The 13,711-nt window shown below is 44.2% G+C and overlaps 1 long non-coding RNA gene across 1 annotated transcript in view; it reads left to right on the top strand.

The window, feature by feature from the left end:
• The window catches only part of LOC149663569 (uncharacterized), a 588,523-nt gene that overhangs the window by 491,065 nt on the left and 83,747 nt on the right, over positions 1-13,711 (top strand). The gene's annotated exons all lie outside the window — the stretch shown is intronic.

Genomic DNA, 13,711 nt, shown 5'->3' with positions numbered 1-13,711 from the left:
CATTAAACTCATACTTGCCGGCATGAGTTATAAAGGCAGTCTTGGGTGCGCTTCCGGGTTCCATCTCGACTTGCCAATATCCAGATTTCAAGTCCAGGGCGGTGATATACTTGGATTTTCCCAATTTGTTCAGCGTCTCATCGATTCGAGGAATCGGATAGGGATCTTTGGCTGTGATGGAATTGAGTTCCCGAACGTCTATACAGAATCTATATTTCTTTTTCCCAGTTCCTGATCCATCATCCTGTTCTATGATTACTACAGGAGAAGCCCATGGTGAAGTCGATGGCTTTATGATACCGTCCTTTAACATTTCATAAATGTTGTGCTCGATAATTTTCTTCTTATCTTCGCTCACGCGATATGGTCTTTTGTGGATGGGTTTAGCACTACCGGTATTTATTTCGTGTACGACCAAGCTAGTTCGCCCTAACTTGTCGCTAAACAATTCTGGGAATCGGAGAAGGAGTTCCTTCAACTCCCTCTTTTGCTTTTGCGAAAGAGAGGTTGATTCAACTGCTTCATTTACATTGGAAATCATTTGCGGCGACGGAGGCAATTGATCTTCTGTCACTTCGACTAACTTCAAGGTTAGTCGATCTATGGTACAAGTGAGGTTCCCAAAATCAATGATAGTTCTCCAGTCCTCAAGGAAGTCTTGTCCTAATATTGCGTCACAAAGTAGAGAGGGGACGATGTGAAATTCTTGACTGAAGCGTCTGGTAATTCTAAAAGCAATAGGCATTTGTAAGGATTGCGGAGTCAATAAATAATAAAAAAATCCGAAAGTCGGAACTACGCTGTGGAATATTCTAGAAACATGGGCGCAAAATCAAAATGGCGGCCTTCATGCCTAAACTTGAACTAAAACGAGAACGAAGCCGAAGCGGGCCCGACCGCCCCGTCGAAAAAAATGGCGACGGTGAAACGGGAAAAGCAATAAGCCAAGGGTTCGAATATCATGGGCATCGGCACCATTTGCAACAGATTGCCCCGGTGAAATAATGTGGCCGGTCGTGAAAGGGGAATCGTTACAAGCCGCGGAAAAATAGAAATAGGCCTATTTTTCGAGCGGAAAATTTAAAAGCAAGAAAACACATACCTTCTGTGCATGTCGATGAAAACTCTTTATTCAATAAATAACGCGACAAAAGGAAACTTGAATAATTCCGATAGGATAACGCGACAATAATTTACGCGTAATTGAAATGCGGTACGACGAACCCGAGCCTGGTTCTATCCTTCAGCCGGTGAAGTGATTACCGTTCACTGTCGAAAACAAAAGCAACTGACTTATCGTATTTGAATGGTGTTTCTTGTCGCCTCGGATAAACAAAAAGGGGAGGGGGTGGGAGAAGTGCCGGGGCTGGACATATGAAAGTTTATACCTCTAAGGCAAGCGTCGTCTGCAACGAGGTCTGCAGACCCGTTGCAACTTCGAGGCTTCGTAAACTAATCTCGCAAGTGTCTAATAAATTTCGTAATGCTTTAAGGTCTTTTGAATCAGTTACCGGCTGAATATTAGATAGGTTTCTCATGTGAGTATTAACAGTAAATTCCGATCGCTCAAATCGTCTCTTTAACAATCTAACCGCTTCATCATATGAGGCGTCAGTTTCGGTTAAGCCGTCTACTGTATTAAACGCCTCACCCTCAAGATATGAGGTTAAGTAAATCAACTTTTCTACCTTTGTCAGTCTTTGATTGGAGTCTATTGTCGCCGAGAAACGTCCCCAAAAACTGTTAAACTTTTCAAAGGTTCCGTCGAATTGTGGAGTAGTTAAATGTGGGAGCTTTACTTCCGATTGTTGAAAGTTTGTCGCTCCTACGTTCAGCGTTCCTGACGATGCAGGACTAATGATTGTTGTGGAGCCTCCGTAAGACGATCCTGACGTTCCGACTGTAACTTTTTTGATTCTTCTAGCCACTTCTGATTTGAATGATTGGAGTTTCTCCTTGCACACGATTGCGTCCGAAGTTTCTTTTTCCATTTCTGCATCATCTTCAATCAAGTATCAACGCCTCTATTTTAGCGTCAATTTGGATAAGTTCTTCTTTCTTTTGAGAAAGAGAATCCAAAGCATCTTCCAGCTTTTCCAATTCCGGTTCTGGTTCAGCCAACAAAGCTTCTACCTGCTTCTCTTTCTTGGTAGCCGCGGCCCTTATACTTTTTCTCGATGCCTTTGCGAGTTTAACTTTTTGTCCATTGCTACCGCTGCCGCCAGCGAACGTAGCACTGCTGTTTCCGGATCCGCCACTCGCACCGTTAACGTTAGTGTTCATCTTTACGCGACTGTTAAATTTTATCTAAAGACAATTCCCCCGGTTTACACCATGTAAATACTCTGGGAGAGCTGTTGAATAAAGTCTAGCTTCTCGGACTGAAAACAAGAGCTAGCTATGGATGGGAACTGCTTAAGTTCAGTGCGCGTTACAAAAGGATGAGTATTCTTAAAACTAGTAAAGTAAAGGTATACTTAAAAATAAAATGAAAGCGCCTTCTTACTCTATATTTTTAACAAGCTATGCTCGTAGCGCACAGCTTAATCATTTTAGTAGACACCCCATCGGGCCCAGACGAAGAACTGGACTTTAAGCGTACTATATCAGCAGCAACGGAACCGGGAGTAAAAACGAGATCTGGGTCCCTGGTCGGATTAGGCAATGAAGCAACATCAAGAGGGATTGAGTCAGACTTATTGAAGCAAGATTGAAAAAAAGAGTTAAACATTGAAGCAATCGAAAAGTGTCAGTGACAGGGGTATATTCATAAAGTTCTGTATAGGTATTGTAGTTTTACCAGCGACAAACTTCCAAAACTTATCCGGTTTGTCCTTAATCTTAGAGGACAGGCCTTTCACGTAATCATTAAATTTAGAGCGAATTTTGGCTTTATCAAATTACACGACCGTCTGTATTTAGCTCTGTTAGCCTCAGTTGGCTTAGATATAAAAAGTTTGTATAAAGTTGTTCTGACATTAGAAAGGTGAACAATATCACCGGAAATCCATGGCTGCCGAAATATCTTTGAGTATACCGTCCTTGAAGGAACACTGTCCTTAAAACAAGACCAAAACAGTTGTAACCAAAAGTCCCGTGTTTCATTAAGGTCCACACTAAACGCTAAATGCAACGGAGCATACTCTATCAGGCCATTCAAGCCCTTCACATCAGCGCGACTCAACTGTAGAACTTCCGTAGAAGAGCTTCTTGGCGCTGCACGTTCACAAGCGATTAGACCAGTCACCGCATCATGATCGCAACCAGGAAGATTATCGATTGTTTTAACTTCCTTAATGAAGCGACGTTCAGTAATATAAATCTAGTCAAGAGTATTGCCAAGTCTAGTGCTATCAGAGACAACTTGTGTTAGACCGATATTGGATACGCATTCATAAAAGTCGAACGAGGGATGACTTTCAGGGGAGGTCTATTAAACCCAAGGCATGCCATGTTGAAGTCACCGAACAAGACAAAGATATCATGACTGTTAATAATATCTGTTATCTCACTGAGTAGAGAACATAAACTCAATATGTAGTCTTGGATAACCGGAGGGGGACATAAACGCAACAAAAGAGAATTGATCTTGAGTCGCATTTAGTGGACGAAAAAACGACTTCGAGACGTTTGCCAGAGGCAGTCTTATATAGTTCATTATCAATGACAGTCTCGACAGGCGAGAGATTTTGGCTAATAGCCAAAAGAACTCCACCACCCCTAGTTTCACGATCATTACGAAACACCACATAGTTAGCTCCATAAAACAATAGTTTTATGGAGCTAAATTTGATTTTATCTTTAGTTGTAGAAAAAGCACCGCAATGAACATGGTAAGTTAAACAACAGTTAATTCTTCTTTGGAAAAACCTTGATTTCAAATTATTTTTTATGGTTTCAGTAACACGGATGTTTTAGAAATTACCCATAAAATCTTCCGTATTGTTTTACCTTCATGCAAAGCTGTGCTAATTAGCAATTAGATAAATATTTACGAACTAATTAATTAGCCAATTATCAATTAGACATAGAAACTAATTAAATTCAATTGGAAAATAGGCATCTATTTATCAAACTAATTATTTAGAATTACTAATATCTAATTAGTTACTTGACTAATTATGGTAAAAAACAAACCACAAAAGTATAAAAGTACCCATGGATTTCCTACTTTGGTAATGCAAAGTTTTATGCTTTTAGGCCCTCGAAAAACGGCTGCGGAAGTCGTGAATTATTCTCGAACAAAATGTGCCCGGCTGGGCACAGGTGATGATTTTGCACGGCAACTGTCGAATTACTATTATTACTATCAAAAAATGGCCAGGGATAGGGATGCACCGATATATCGGCCTATCTTTTTCATATCGGTATCGGCCAATGTCGGCTGGGAATGCAACGATATATCGGCCAATATCGGCTTAATGTAAACCGATATTTCCGGTAGAAACATGACCATCAATCAATACTAATTGAAACAAATAACACAAAATTTATTTATTCCCACAATTTAACATTTCCCTTAAAAAATGCAAGGTTTCCCACAATATTTGGTTTTAGTCGGTTTCTTAATTTTGTAAGTATTTTTCCAGTTGTACTAAATAATCGTTTGCTTTCAACACTGGATGGAGGTGCCCGCACCCACAAGTACCCACAATTACCCACAAGTACCCACAAGTACCGACAAGTACCCACAAGTACCCACAAGTACCGACAAGTACCCACAAGTACCCACAAGTACCTACAAGCACCCACAAGTACCTAAAAGCACCCACAAGTACCTACAAGAACCCACAAGTACCTACAAGAACCCACAAGTACCTACAAGCACCCACAAGTACCCACAAGTACCTACAAGCACCCACAAGTACCTACAAGCACCCACAAGTACCTAAAAGCACCCACAAGTACCTACAAGCACCCACAAGTACCTACAAGCACCCACAAGTACCCACAATTACCCACAAGTACCTACAAGTACCCACAAGTACCTACAAGTACCTAAAAGTACCCACAAGTACCTACAAGTACCCACAAGTACCTACAAGTACCTACAAGCACCCACAAGTACCTACAAGAACCCACAAGTACCTACAAGTACCCACAAGTACCTACAAGTACCCACAAGTACCTACAAGCACCCACAAGTACCTACAAGTACCTACAAGTACCCACAAGTATTTACAAGTACCCACAAGTACCTACAAGTACCTACAAGTACCCTCAAGTACCTACAAGCACCCACGAGTGCCTTCAAGCACCCACAAGTACCTACAAGCACCCACAAGTACCTACAAGCACCCACAAGTACCCACAAGTACCTACAAGTACCCACAATTACCTACAAGTACCTACAAGTACCCACAAGTATTTACAAGTACCCACAAGTACCTACAAGTACCCACAAGTACCTACAAGTACCCTCAAGTACCTACAAGCACCCACGAGTACCTACAAGAACCCACAAGTACCTACAAGAACCCACAAGTACCTACAAGTACCCACAAGTACCTACAAGATCCCACAAGTACCTACAAGCACCCACAAGTACCTACAAGCACCCACAAGTACCTACAAGCACCCACAAGTACCTACAAGCACCCACAAGTAACTACAAGCACCCACAAGTACCTACAAGTACCCACAAGTATTTACAAGTACCCACAAGTACCTACAAGTACCCACAAGTACCTACAAGTACCCTCAAGTACCTACAAGCACCCACGAGTACCTACAAGCACCCACGAATACCTACAAGCACCCACAAGTGCCTACAAGCACCCACAAGTACCTACAAGCACCCACAAGTACCTACAAGCACCCACAAGTACCTACAAGCACCCACGAGTACCCACAAGCACCCACAAGTACCTACAAGAGCCTACAAGTACCCACAAGCACCCACAAGTACCTAAAAGCACCCACAAGTACCTAAAAGCACCCACAAGTACCTAAAAGCACCCACAAGTACCTACAAGAACCCACAAGTACCTACAAGCACCCACAAGTACCTACAAGGACCCACAAGTACCTACAAGTACCCACAAGTACCTACAAGTACCCACAAGTACCTACAAGTACCCACAAGTACCTACAAGTACCTACAAGCACCCACAAGTACCCACAAGTACCTACAAGTACCCACAAGTACCTACAAGTACCTACAATTACCCACAAGTACCCACAAGTACCTACAAGTACCCACAAGTACCTACAAGTACCCACAATTACCTACAAGTACCCACAAGTATTTACAAGTACCCACAAGTACCTACAAGTACCTACAAGTACCCTCAAGTACCTACAAGCACCCACGAGTGCCTTCAAGCACCCACAAGTACCTACAAGCACCCACAAGTACCTACAAGCACCCACAAGTACCTACAAGCACCCACGAGTACCCACAAGCACCCACAAGTACCTACAAGAGCCTACAAGTACCCACAAGCACCCACAAGTACCTACAAGTACCCACAAGTACCTACAAGTACCCACAAGTACCTACAAGTACCCACAAGTACCTACAAGTACCTACAAGCACCCACAAGTACCCACAAGTACCTACAAGTACCCACAAGTACCTACAAGTACCTACAATTACCCACAAGTACCCACAAGTACCTACAAGTACCCACAAGTACCTACAAGTACCCACAAGTACCTACAAGTACCCACAATTACCTACAAGTACCTACAAGTACCTACAAGTACCCACAAGTATTTACAAGTACCCACAAGTACCTACAAGTACCTACAAGTACCCTCAAGTACCTACAAGCACCCACGAGTGCCTTCAAGCACCCACAAGTACCTACAAGCACCCACAAGTACCTACAAGCACCCACAAGTACCTACAAGCACCCACGAGTACCCACAAGCACCCACAAGTACCTACAAGAGCCTACAAGTACCCACAAGCACCCACAAGTACCTAAAAGCACCCACAAGTGCCTACAAGCACCCACAAGTACCTACAAGCACCCACAAGTACCTACAAGCACCCACAAGTACCTACAAGCACCCACGAGTACCCACAAGCACCCACAAGTACCTACAAGAGCCTACAAGTACCCACAAGCACCCACAAGTACCTAAAAGCACCCACAAGTACCTAAAAGCACCCACAAGTACCTAAAAGCACCCACAAGTACCTACAAGAACCCACAAGTACCTACAAGCACCCACAAGTACCTACAAGGACCCACAAGTACCTACAAGTACCCACAAGTACCTACAAGTACCCACAAGTACCTACAAGTACCCACAAGTACCTACAAGTACCTACAAGCACCCACAAGTACCCACAAGTACCTACAAGTACCCACAAGTACCTACAAGTACCTACAATTACCCACAAGTACCCACAAGTACCTACAAGTACCCACAAGTACCTACAAGTACCCACAATTACCTACAAGTACCTACAAGTACCTACAAGTACCCACAAGTATTTACAAGTACCCACAAGTACCTACAAGTACCTACAAGTACCTACAAGTACCCTCAAGTACCTACAAGCACCCACGAGTGCCTTCAAGCACCCACAAGTACCTACAAGCACCCACAAGTACCTAAAAGCACCCACAAGTACCTACAAGAACCCACAAGTACCTACAAGCACCCACAAGTACCTACAAGCACCCACAAAAACCTAAAAGCACCCACGAGTACCTACAAGAACTCACAACTACCTAAAAGCACCCACAAGTACCTATAAGCACCCACAAGTACCTACAAGCACCCACAAGTACCTACAAGCACCCACAAGTACCTACAAGCACCCACAAGTATCTACAAGCACCCACAAGTATCTACAAGCACCCACAAGTACCTACAAGCACCCACAAGTACCTATAAGCACCCACAAGTACCTAAAAGCACCCACAAGTACCTACAAGCACCCACAAGTACCTACAAGTACCCACAAGTAACTACAAGCACCCACGAGTACCCACAAGCACCCAGGAATACCTACAAGCACCCACAAGTACCTAAAAGCACCCACAAGTACCTAAAAGCACCCACAAGTACCTACAAGCACCCACAAGTATCTACAAGCACCCACAAGTACCTACAAGCACCCACAAGTACCTACAAGCACCCACAAGTACCTACAAGCACCCACAAGTACCCACAAGTACCTACAAGTACCTACAAGTACCCACAAGTACCTACAAGTACCCACAAGTACCTACAAGTACCCACAAGTACCCACAAGTACCCACAAGTACCCACAAGTACCTACAAGCACCCACAAGTACCTAAAAGCACCCACAAGTACCTACAAGAACCCACAAGTACCTACAAGAACCCACAAGTACCTACAAGCACCCACAAGTACCCACAAGTACCTACAAGCACCCACAAGTACCTACAAGCACCCACAAGTACCTAAAAGCACCCACAAGTACCTACAAGCACCCACAAGTACCTACAAGCACCCACAAGTACCCACAATTACCCACAAGTACCTACAAGTACCCACAAGTACCTACAAGTACCTAAAAGTACCCACAAGTACCTACAAGTACCCACAAGTACCTACAAGTACCTACAAGCACCCACAAGTACCTACAAGAACCCACAAGTACCTACAAGTACCCACAAGTACCTACAAGTACCCACAAGTACCTACAAGCACCCACAAGTACCTACAAGTACCTACAAGTACCCACAAGTATTTACAAGTACCCACAAGTACCTACAAGTACCTACAAGTACCCTCAAGTACCTACAAGCACCCACGAGTGCCTTCAAGCACCCACAAGTACCTACAAGCACCCACAAGTACCTACAAGCACCCACAAGTACCCACAAGTACCTACAAGTACCCACAATTACCTACAAGTACCTACAAGTACCCACAAGTATTTACAAGTACCCACAAGTACCTACAAGTACCCACAAGTACCTACAAGTACCCTCAAGTACCTACAAGCACCCACGAGTACCTACAAGAACCCACAAGTACCTACAAGAACCCACAAGTACCTACAAGTACCCACAAGTACCTACAAGATCCCACAAGTACCTACAAGCACCCACAAGTACCTACAAGCACCCACAAGTACCTACAAGCACCCACAAGTACCTACAAGCACCCACAAGTAACTACAAGCACCCACGAGTACCCACAAGCACCCACGAGTACCTACAAGCACCCACGAATACCTACAAGCACCCACAAGTGCCTACAAGCACCCACAAGTACCTACAAGCACCCACAAGTACCTACAAGCACCCACAAGTACCTACAAGCACCCACGAGTACCCACAAGCACCCACAAGTACCTACAAGAGCCTACAAGTACCCACAAGCACCCACAAGTACCTAAAAGCACCCACAAGTACCTAAAAGCACCCACAAGTACCTAAAAGCACCCACAAGTACCTACAAGAACCCACAAGTACCTACAAGCACCCACAAGTACCTACAAGGACCCACAAGTACCTACAAGTACCCACAAGTACCTACAAGTACCCACAAGTACCTACAAGTACCCACAAGTACCTACAAGTACCTACAAGCACCCACAAGTACCCACAAGTACCTACAAGTACCCACAAGTACCTACAAGTACCTACAATTACCCACAAGTACCCACAAGTACCTACAAGTACCCACAAGTACCTACAAGTACCCACAATTACCTACAAGTACCCACAAGTATTTACAAGTACCCACAAGTACCTACAAGTACCTACAAGTACCCTCAAGTACCTACAAGCACCCACGAGTGCCTTCAAGCACCCACAAGTACCTACAAGCACCCACAAGTACCTACAAGCACCCACAAGTACCTACAAGCACCCACGAGTACCCACAAGCACCCACAAGTACCTACAAGAGCCTACAAGTACCCACAAGCACCCACAAGTACCTACAAGTACCCACAAGTACCTACAAGTACCCACAAGTACCTACAAGTACCCACAAGTACCTACAAGTACCTACAAGCACCCACAAGTACCCACAAGTACCTACAAGTACCCACAAGTACCTACAAGTACCTACAATTACCCACAAGTACCCACAAGTACCTACAAGTACCCACAAGTACCTACAAGTACCCACAAGTACCTACAAGTACCCACAATTACCTACAAGTACCTACAAGTACCTACAAGTACCCACAAGTATTTACAAGTACCCACAAGTACCTACAAGTACCTACAAGTACCCTCAAGTACCTACAAGCACCCACGAGTGCCTTCAAGCACCCACAAGTACCTACAAGCACCCACAAGTACCTACAAGCACCCACAAGTACCTACAAGCACCCACGAGTACCCACAAGCACCCACAAGTACCTACAAGAGCCTACAAGTACCCACAAGCACCCACAAGTACCTAAAAGCACCCACAAGTGCCTACAAGCACCCACAAGTACCTACAAGCACCCACAAGTACCTACAAGCACCCACAAGTACCTACAAGCACCCACGAGTACCCACAAGCACCCACAAGTACCTACAAGAGCCTACAAGTACCCACAAGCACCCACAAGTACCTAAAAGCACCCACAAGTACCTAAAAGCACCCACAAGTACCTAAAAGCACCCACAAGTACCTACAAGAACCCACAAGTACCTACAAGCACCCACAAGTACCTACAAGGACCCACAAGTACCTACAAGTACCCACAAGTACCTACAAGTACCCACAAGTACCTACAAGTACCCACAAGTACCTACAAGTACCTACAAGCACCCACAAGTACCCACAAGTACCTACAAGTACCCACAAGTACCTACAAGTACCTACAATTACCCACAAGTACCCACAAGTACCTACAAGTACCCACAAGTACCTACAAGTACCCACAATTACCTACAAGTACCTACAAGTACCTACAAGTACCCACAAGTATTTACAAGTACCCACAAGTACCTACAAGTACCTACAAGTACCTACAAGTACCCTCAAGTACCTACAAGCACCCACGAGTGCCTTCAAGCACCCACAAGTACCTACAAGCACCCACAAGTACCTAAAAGCACCCACAAGTACCTACAAGAACCCACAAGTACCTACAAGCACCCACAAGTACCTACAAGCACCCACAAAAACCTAAAAGCACCCACGAGTACCTACAAGAACTCACAACTACCTAAAAGCACCCACAAGTACCTATAAGCACCCACAAGTACCTACAAGCACCCACAAGTACCTACAAGCACCCACAAGTACCTACAAGCACCCACAAGTATCTACAAGCACCCACAAGTATCTACAAGCACCCACAAGTACCTACAAGCACCCACAAGTACCTATAAGCACCCACAAGTACCTAAAAGCACCCACAAGTACCTACAAGCACCCACAAGTACCTACAAGCACCCACAAGTACCTACAAGTACCCACAAGTAACTACAAGCACCCACGAGTACCCACAAGCACCCAGGAATACCTACAAGCACCCACAAGTACCTAAAAGCACCCACAAGTACCTAAAAGCACCCACAAGTACCTACAAGCACCCACAAGTATCTACAAGCACCCACAAGTACCTACAAGCACCCACAAGTACCTACAAGCACCCACAAGTACCTACAAGCACCCACAAGTACCCACAAGTACCTACAAGTACCTACAAGTACCCACAAGTACCTACAAGTACCCACAAGTACCTACAAGTACCCACAAGTACCCACAAGTACCCACAAGTACCTACAAGTACCCACAAGTACCTACAAGCACCCACAAGTACCTACAAGCACCCACAAGTACCTACAAGCACCCACAAGTACGTACCTTGAACCTTCTCGCAAGTGGGCTAGCGCCTATTTATATCAACAAAAAAATTTACAATGGGACCAGTAGAAATAAAATTAAGGTAAGGGTCACTGGTCCTAAGGACCAGTTTATTTTTTATAGACGTTAGGGGTCACTAATCCTGAGGACCGGTTTATAAAAACCACTTATTTCTAAGCCTTAACAATACAGACATGTATTTCTAATGGGACCGGCAATACCGCAACGCTGAGCGGAAAAACCAGGATGGCTTAACAATACAGACATGTATTTCTAATGGGACCGGCAATACCGCAACGCTGAGCGGAAAAACCAGGATGGCAATTGGTTGGACCTATCGGGTTGGACATTGGAGCACCTAAAACATACCGCGGTGTCACGTGTCGAAAGTCAAAGCAACCTTCACCACTATAAACCCCATGACCCGCTCAATCTGGCAATCTTTGAAAACTTTGAGGTACTTCCGGTCCCTTTTGATATACAGGGTCTTCAGTGTAGCAGGTAAGTAGTAGAATTATAGTAGTTAGTCTCGTTTCCTAGCAAAATGCCAACCTATTCCAACCAGGACAAATTGGACAGGATGTTTTTTTGGGTGAAGGTCGCAGTAACGTTCAACTAAAAGCAGTGCTTTATGCCGAACGGTTTCCACACCGACAACATCCGGTGCGGAGCACCTTTGCCGACATTGGCGAGCACCTTCGTGATTTCGGTAGTGCAAGATCGTGAAGGTAGAAGAGACTGTATAGTCTGTAATGAGGATAGAGATTTTGACATCGTAGCACGTTTTGAAGCCAATTCATGCTAATAAGTAATAATAGAGCGGTGGAACAAGAAGTTGCACTAAAGGCCCGTTCGCAAGCGCGCGAGAAGCTGAGAGTGGAAGCGAGTCTGTCTTCTCGCTCGCAGATCCGTATCTCGCATACGCTCTCTGCCGTCGGAATCAGCTGCTATATTTTTGTTCACAAGAAAAGCAGATCGTCCCTCGCGAGTCGCAAGAAGCTGAAGTTGTTCGACAATTAAAATGGAGGAGGATGCGGAAATAGTACGAGCTTGGGTCATTAAATTGCTCTTATTAAAGAAAAAAAAAACATTATTAATAAAAGAAAAAAACTAAAATTATAAATAAAAATACGTTGGTGGGTGCATCCCATTTGGATGTAACGATAAGAAGGATATTTTCGTACTTTGGTAAGATTTTAGCTTCATAGCAAAGGCTTAGGTATTTTATAAGCCGCGATAAATGATTCTTGAACAAAAACTTTAAAAATGTGCAGCATGTTTTGAATTTAGTACCTATATTTTAATTCAAATATATTGGTAGCTGTTGCAAAATATTTCCATTTCTTTTTTCTGTTTTAAAGACGCCATCACAGACTGTTTAATCAAATCGAAAGACTAATTATGCTAGCAGGCGCTTGTTTCTGGTTTACGCGTTAAATGGGGGTGAAAAGGGGGAAAAATTGACGCTGATTTCAGAAAATATCTATCCGAGATAGATCGTTGCGAGATGCCGAGAAGTGATGATCCGCTCTCGCAATAGCGCCGTCATCGCGCTTGAGAACAGCTGGTAGAATTGCGAGAATCGCATTTAGAGTACGGTTTCAGCTTTCAGCTTGAGCTTCTCGCGCGCTTGCGAACGGGCCTTAAGCCATTCTACTGTTCGTGCCAGGTTACAAGGGCATTACTACCGGCATAATCATATCCCCCTACATCAAGCCTTAACGGACGAGAAGTACCTAAGACGGCAATACCATTAGTCTTACCATGCGTCATGAGTTTAGTGGTTGCAAATGTAATGCAAGACACGGACAGTCATCTGGAAGAGTGCCTCAACCAGAATGGTAGACACTTCGAATATTTACGTTGAGTTGTTTACCAAACAGTTTAGAGGTTGCAATTTGAGGCCCAGGTTCTAAGACCAATCGTACACTGAGAGAAATTTCTGTAGTTTGAACAGAA

This window comes from Phalangium opilio, unplaced genomic scaffold (genome assembly GCF_054372755.1).
Source record: "Phalangium opilio isolate 3A_F unplaced genomic scaffold, DU_Popi_V2 ptg000061l_1, whole genome shotgun sequence".
Classification (NCBI taxonomy): Eukaryota; Metazoa; Arthropoda; class Arachnida; order Opiliones; family Phalangiidae; genus Phalangium; species Phalangium opilio.
Note: the sequence above shows the minus strand (reverse complement) of the source record. Positions and strands in the feature narration are given on the sequence as shown.